Source organism: Pinus tabuliformis, chromosome 4_1 (assembly GCF_031772625.1).
Source record: "Pinus tabuliformis cultivar Carrire ecotype Pingquan chromosome 4_1, CPIR1, whole genome shotgun sequence".
In the NCBI taxonomy this organism is placed as follows: domain Eukaryota; kingdom Viridiplantae; phylum Streptophyta; class Pinopsida; order Pinales; family Pinaceae; genus Pinus; species Pinus tabuliformis.
Window position 1 is genome coordinate 827629238 of NC_142303.1, and position 8270 is coordinate 827637507.

The following is an 8270-nucleotide window of genomic DNA, read 5'->3' on the forward strand; positions in this document are numbered from 1 at the left end:
TCAAAAGAAACAAACATCAAAAGAGGCAAATACACTGAAGAATATGCAGCAAAAACACAACACAGAGACATCACTCTCTAGCGTGCATCATCATCAAAGCATTTTACCCACAGGTATGTCATCTTACTCATGCTCTCTTGTTAGTACCATATGATCAACACTACAGAATTATGTGAGAGTTGGTTTTATAAGTAAAGGTGGCCAGTTAACTTGGCCACCTTCGGCCAATCGTTGAGGAGAAAATAGTAAGACCACTCCACCCGTGACAACAATTAAATTTGAAGAAAAGGGAATAATGGAAAAAATGGTTAAGTTATGGAGGAAAGAAGTGGGAGACCATTAGGAGGTAAGGTGGAATGATGGACTGATAGTGGTACCAATGGCCCAAAAGGAGGTGCTCGTACTTAGATAACCAACACACCATCCCACAGGATCATCCATATATGGAAATAAAACAATGATTCCCATACAAAGAGAGAATTATAAATCTTGATAATTCGTCGAAAAAATAGGCTACTCTCAACCTTCTTGAAGTAGCACCTACATTAGAAAGTTAGCATTTACAACGCAAGAGATCTACGAGATCCTACAGGAAATCCTACAGGAAGCCTACAGGATACAGAGGAGTCAACCTACAGGATTATCAATGGGAACTAAGGGAGGAGAAATCAAAGGTTGTCCTCACTAGAACGTAACAAAGTAAGGTAGGAGCTATACTTTCCTCTTATTCCAATTGAAAGAAGAAATCCTCAATTTAATTAAGGAAATTGCAGTATAGGAGAATTGTATTGAAAAGTTAACATTCAAAACCCTCTCACCTACCAAAATTCTTGAATTATATCCATATAAGACTCCACAATTACCAGGGAAAGATGAGAGGAGGTTTTAACAAGAGATAACCCACAAACACAGTAAGGATCCACCAACATCCTCCAGTAGTAGAAATTTTCACAAGGCACCAATGGATGGGTTTCTTTGAAAGGATGAGAGAATATAATGATGAGGTGGCCAAATAATTTTCTCTCTCACTCATACCTCTCAAAAGGACCCATGCCACTATTGTGGTGAAAGGCATATCAGTAGTAATTACCCTTGAAGTTATAAGCAGAATCATTACACTCCCTTTAGGGTTACCATGGAGAAAAGAAGACAAGGGTAACAACACCCTTGCAAAGAAGAAATTCTTTTTGGAAGGGAAGGATCCAATGGGGACACAAATGGGGTTAGAAGGGAAAGCATCCCATACCCTTGGAATGAAGTTAGTTACCAGATCATTAAATACATATCATGTGAAGGGAGATACAGTGTGGTGTATGGGTACCACTTCAGACTCCTCCAAGAACTGAGATTTGGAGAAAACACACCTCCTAAAAACAGATTTTGTATACCCTATTTTCTTCTTCAATCAATGATAAACATGAGCATGAAAGTGCAGGAAGGAAAACATCAACAACTAGCCCATCATGGGTTGATCAAACTCATCCTAGAATATTCTCTACAAAACCTAAGACTCCCTATTACATGGACCACCTTCAAATACATGCAGACAGGAGGAGAAATTCAAGCTCTTGAATATGACAAAAGCCCCACTGCTAGTGAAAAGGGAGAAGAAACATAGGATGAAAATGAGGAAGAAACAGAGGAGGAAAAAGAAGAAGAAATAGAGGAGGAGAATGAAGAAGAGACAGAAGAAGAAACAGAAGAAGAAACAGAGGAAGAGATAGATAGGAAGAGTGAGGAAATGAAGGAAGGTGAAGAGGAAGACAAGAATGAGAAGAAAAATGGAAAAGAGGAAATAGAACAAATGGAAGAATAGAGGTCTACAGTTCAGGGAAAAGAAGGGGTAGAATCACCAAGGGTATCTCTAGAACCCACAGAGAAAGAGGCAACAGTTGCTCTTACTTCCCTAAGTGCACATATCAAACCAAAAGGGAAGAGGAGAAAACAAACCCCATTGTACTTTAGGACAAGAATGAGCACTATAATTAGACAAGTGAGACCTCAAACCCCCACAAAAACTCTAATTGTCATTGAGGATTCACCAAAGCAGTAAGAAAAGGTAGCCCCTCTAGAGAAAATTCAAGGAGAAGGATCATCAGAACAAGCCTCTCCCAAATATCCCATCACTTATGTTAGGAGGCTTGTCACAAGCTTAGCCTCATCAAAGGGAAAAGGTCTCCTACAAGAGACATAGGAACACCTACAAGAAGCAGAGGCCATCCTACAAGAAACCCTGTCAAACCTATAAGATGTATAGAAAAGGGACCAACAAGGTATCACTCCACAAGAAACAAAGAACTGAGGGAACCTAGTCCACAGCCCAACCTCAGCTCCCACTACAGATTCATTGAAGGAGGTAGGGTAATCCAACAAAATTTTTCCATTCCCTTTGTCTTTGAATTTGAAAGCAAGAGGGAAAGGACACATAGGTGCATGCAAATTACCAAATCAAAAGGAGTGGAGGATGTAGGCTACATGGGGGAAAAATTGAAGGAGATGGCCAGAGAACTGAGAAGCATAAGGGAAAAAGAGGCAATGATGAAATCTTAGTTAGAAGAAAAGAATTCATGGCTAAGGGGACAACTACAAGAAAGGGAAAGCCAGTTGGAAACTATGGCTAGTTTACCCTTGGAGGCAATCTAATGCGGGATGCCAACAAAGTCTTATGCCTTGTATCTCAAGGAACAATGGATACAATTCCAAATCAAAACATTAGCATAGAGAGGCACTATACCCTTCCAAGAATATAGACAATTCATTGATCTCTGTGATCAAAGCACCTTGGAAGATAGAAAAAAAATGTCTGAGCTTTACATACACAACTTGGCCTTGACAGATTTGAATGTGTGGGAACCAAATTCAAAACCAGGAGACTTGCAATTGATGGCCTTAGCATCATGGATGAATCATGATGAGGCAAGAGCTACAGAGATGAAAAAGGTAATGGCAAGAGAAGAGATATAACCCCTTATGATCAAGATGAACAATCTAACCCAATGGTTGTCATTCGTACCCACAATCTCATTGCAAATGATCCTAAGATTGAACCTAGGTACCTTACTGCATAAGAACAAGCAATCACACCCTCTGAAGACATGTTTAGATTGCTAGGAGATGACAACATGCAAGCTTGCCAAAGGTGGTGGAACACATTTCCTTACAACCTAAAAATTAGAGAATACCATTCTCCTCACAGAATGAGAGAGGCATTAAATAGAACACCCATGTATAGGCAAGCTCTACAAAGACTCAAAGTCAATTGGATTGGCTTGAGACTCAGTCCACCATTGCTTTTAGGGATGTTGGAAGGAAGGAATGAAGAAGAGGAAAGAAAGTAGTGGGAAGATATAGAAAGGAAGGCAAGATTTTATTCACAGGAAGAAGAAACTACAGCAGAAGCATGGGATGTCAGAGAATCCACCAGAGCAATGAAGGACATGGATATAGATTAAGTTGCTCAGAGGATGAGAAACACTTTCAGTAGGGGGGTGATGATGAGGCTTATCATTGGGTAACTATATGGACATTAATAAACCTCAAAGCTTACTGAAATCAACTCTTCTCATATTTCCTTACATGTTTTAATTATATTTTACTTAATGAGTTGAGTAAAAGTAAGATGTTGTGTCTAGTGGTCTAATGTGCATTGATTACAGGTTTTTGGGAGAAAATCATGGAAATTTTGGCTAATTAAGGTGCAGGAACTTGAATGAGACAAGAAGGAGAGATTATAGGAGATGGATCTTCCTCATTAAATCCTCACTCATTCGAAGATCCCTTAATCAAATCACACTAGCTCGGAGTTACAGGCAATTGAGTCATGAATATCATTCGCAACCGAGCCAGTGATAGTTAAGAACTAGTTCATCTTGAGTTTGAAAGACAAGCCCCCCTAGATTTAAGGAAGTTGTTGGAGACTTCAGTTGTATAAATAAGGAGGCCTAGAGCCTCATTAGGATTCAGATTTTTTATGTAAGAACACTAAGCATTTTTGAGTTGAAGGATTGTGGCAAAACACTGTTATGTAATTTTTTGATATGATAATGAGAATGAGCATTTCCTTGACCTAGCATTGAGTTGACTCAAAGGGTTGAAACTCTTGGGCTAGGGCCCAACCCTAGCAATAGAGGTTCCTCTTATTGTACTTGTATGGTTAGGTTATTTCATAGATTAATTGTTGAATTGATTTTGGCATTGTTTCATTGCAAGTATTGGTGAATTTGATTAGTTTGCTTCCATTTGTGCATAGCATTAGCATTAGCTTTAGAGAGATAAAGGAGTACCAAAAAGGCTAATAGTAGGTGGATCTTGACTCACTCCTCCTTTCAAGGACCATGGTTTGAGGAAAAACTCCTATCCAGCCCCTAAAAGACAAAATTCTGATTTCTTATGGAATTTAGGTTTTTCTGTTAAATAGGCTTACATATTTCCAGTTTTCAAGAATAGGTTTCAGTTGTTATTTCTAATATCTCTAGCTTTGTATTAGATCTCATGGTGTTTCAAAATATGCTACAAGTATTTCCATGCATAAACTAGGCAACTAAATGATGGAATTATGTTTTCTTATGTTGATTGAAAATCTTTCTTGTTTGACATGATTCATGGGTAAATGCCAGTGATGTGTGTATTGCAGGTGTTTCAATAGTGCAGGAAGATCTCATGTTAGCAGCCCCAACATAAACTCATCCATCCATGATCACCAAAATATACTAAGTCCATAAATCGATTTCTCATTCCATAGGAACCATTTTCCATGTTTGTTGAGCAAATCCAACCATCTTACAAACTTCGGTTTGAGTTCTGAAGAAGTCCTAGCCACTCCCTTGCCTTATTTATTCCATCATTCACCTTCCCTAAGCCCTATACCACCTTCCAAATCACTCGTCATCCTTTTGGCCCGATCCTGTAGCAATACAGGGGATCTTGTAGGAGCATTAGGACATCTTGTAGGTGCATTAGGACATCCTGTAGGATGACCTGTAGTGGCCTATTTTGAGGCCGATTTGTGGAAAATGCATCCAGAAAGATAGGTGAAGATGCCTACTTTCCTTTGAAGCCATATGATCCTTCACAACCATCTCTCTCAACACCTAACGCACCTTCCATACAACCAAGAAGAATTAGCATTCACATTTTCACAAAAAGGACAAAAAGGGAAAAATATTATTATGTTCATTCGTATGGACAATAGTAAAGTGTTTGATTGTCTCGGATTGCATGATTAGGGATAGTTAGGATTTTTCCTATGTTAGCTTAGAATCCTTCTAAAGAAATATCTCTTAACAAATAGTTAGATGAGTGGTGTGTTTAAAGCATTTATTTCAGTCTTTCATTAGTGCAATGGGCAATATTTTAATTCTCTCGATTAGGGTAAAATTCCCCTATCGCCATTGATAATCAAACTTCCTCTAAATCAATAGAAGGGTGGTTTGACAAACCCTAGTGGTCTATCGCTAGCTCAATAGTGAAAAAGAGTGGACCCATTGCATCTACTTGTGTATACAACATTGTCACCTCCAAGTTTGTACGAACCCTGGGTTGATAAAGTAAAGTTGGTAGCCCCATGAGTTGTAACATTCTTACTGCAATACTGGTGCTCATCACTGAGCAGATTGTTGCATGTGTAGTTGAGTTGACTGGTTCCACCTAGGACCAAGGAAAATTGATGTGCATGCATGGGATACTTTTTCCCAGAATAGAAAAAGCAACATGCAAAAAGCATCCCTAGATTTTAGGGAGATATTTTTAGCAGTTGGAGGTTACATGCAAAGATCATTTTAGAATCTTTCCTCCAAGTGTCGCTTTTTCCTAGATTTTTGGCATGCACATCATGAGCTTCAAACTTATTTATTCAACACATCAGATCTCATTTCTTCACATTGATGTTGGAGCTCTAACATCCCACAACACATCCAAGACTCTTCGACACATCCCACTCAGCTATTCACAGGTAGGTGGTCTTAACTTATCTTTTGCAGCATTTCAGTTGCTTTTTGTGTTTTCACTTGTGTGAGTGATTTTTTCTTGATTTCTATGAATGTTTTCTATCGATTACATGCATACTAGCTTGTGCTAGCACCGTTTCAGTTTTAGTTCGCATATCACTACTGTCATATGCATGAAACTGTTTTGAACGAATGGTCGTCGATTTGGTGACTCTCTTCACCCACATGCATGCTATTCTATTTTCTGAATCTTTCATTCACTATTTGCATGCACGATCATTCACTCCTGCTTACATTGAGTATCGCCATGCATTCGCCATCACATTTTCTTTCAGTTTCCCGTCGGCGGGTCTGGGCAGCCATGGCCCGGACTCTGCCTCACCAAGACAACATTGCGAAATTGTGAGAGGGAAGGATCTATCTTGCCCTCAGGAAATGCGTATTTCTGCCTAGGATATGTCATCCAAGGTTTCTTGCGTAATTTTGAGGTAGAGTGATTACTAGCCTAGAAAATTGCACAATGCAGTTGTTGGGCTTACAACCACTGCTAGTCGAAATTGCACATTGCACAATTCCAACAATGAGAAAATCATCTTGGATTGCATATTATGAAAATCAAGTAGCCATTCAGCCTCCCTAGATAGGCCAGACTTCCTTTTGCATAGTTCTGGAAGCCATTCAGCGAGCGTCCCAGAAGAAATTGTGCAATCCTTGCCAGTTAATCCCTAGGTTTATTGCACGTTGTTCCTCAATTTTTCTTTGGTTTTCACTAACAAATTTCTTGCCATGCATGTCACTTTGTCTCCAGATCTTGTAGGTGTTTTTACACCTCTTAGAAGTTGAGGATCAATGGCCTCCAAGAGAGCAAGATCAAAGGACACTGACGGAAGTGAAACTGGAGCAACAGTTAAGTGAGTGTCCACAAGTCTACCGATCCATGAAGATACCAAGTTGATTCTAGAAAAGGAAATCAAGTTGAAATGGAAAGAGGTCAATTATGCATTTGTAGGCACAATTGGGGAAAACCTTGAAGACTGCCAAGTATATCTAAACATTCACAAGTCTGGCTTGTATGAGATTGCATGCAAATATGCCGTGTTCCCGTGCATAGCCATGATACATTGGATCGTCTTGGACACTGATCCTGAGACGATGACATTGAGCAGTGTCAGTGGGATGGAGATTGCTACCTTTAGAGCATAGGATTATGATGAGATGTATGAAATGTTGGAGCCTGTGATCATCATCTTGACACCCTTTAACTTACCCAGTAGCAATGCCAACTCCAGAGACATTTTGAGGAACTGGGTAAAGGAGCTAGCTAAATTTAGGATGACACCCAACCAGATCTACAAGACAAAGATACTGCGGAAGGTGTATCAATACTTGGTCATCTTTACATGTCGACTGTATGGCCAAGAAAGCACGAAAACCTTCCCACCGAGTTGGGTGACCACGCTAGACCAATTGGACATAGAAGGAAAAGTATGCAACTGGTCCAACATGTTGGCTCATAAGCTGAAGGAATAGGTAACAAGGGCTTGACAGCTTCCCAAAGGTATGCAAGCAGAGATTTACATGTCTGTCTACATCTTTGATGCAATATGTGCCTGACAGGAGTTCTCGGGTTTGACGTAGGCATGGACACCGACGAAGACTATTGTGAACACTTATTGTAAGATGTTGTCTGAATGCAACTTCAGAGGAATTATCACATGGTTTTCTGATCATTTTGTCACCTCGATTTACAATATGATAATCGAATAGGATCCACCCTACATATCGAAGGCAACAATGGAGGCACCATCACACATAGTTGATTGGTAAGCCTCACCATCTGACACCTTCATATGGATGTACAATGCAGAGAAGCCTCTACATGTTCTATTGAAGTTTGCCTTGGATATATTCATCATGTAAGAAGTAGCATATCACATCTCGGTAGGATTGAGATCTAGGCTCCACCAAAAGAAGGCACCTTGGCCTGCTCTTCCACTGTGTATTGGGTTATACGAGATTTAGAGTTTCAAGCATTGGATGTCAAAGCAAAACATATAAAGAAGTATCGTTTCGACCTCCAAAGTTACAATCCATATGACCTACATTTTTTTGTGAAATATCACTGCAAGAGAGTACAATTCAATTAGATCCACGGGGCATGTCATTGGGTGGAGGAGGACCCATGGAGATATTGTTACAAATCCTCCAGACTCAGTGAACGGTTGGCTTTGCTGTGGAATGGTTAGTGAAGCAATGTGAAACAGCATCCTGGAGAACACCAGAAGCAGTAGTAGCAGCAGAAGTAAACATACCAGTGCGTGAGAA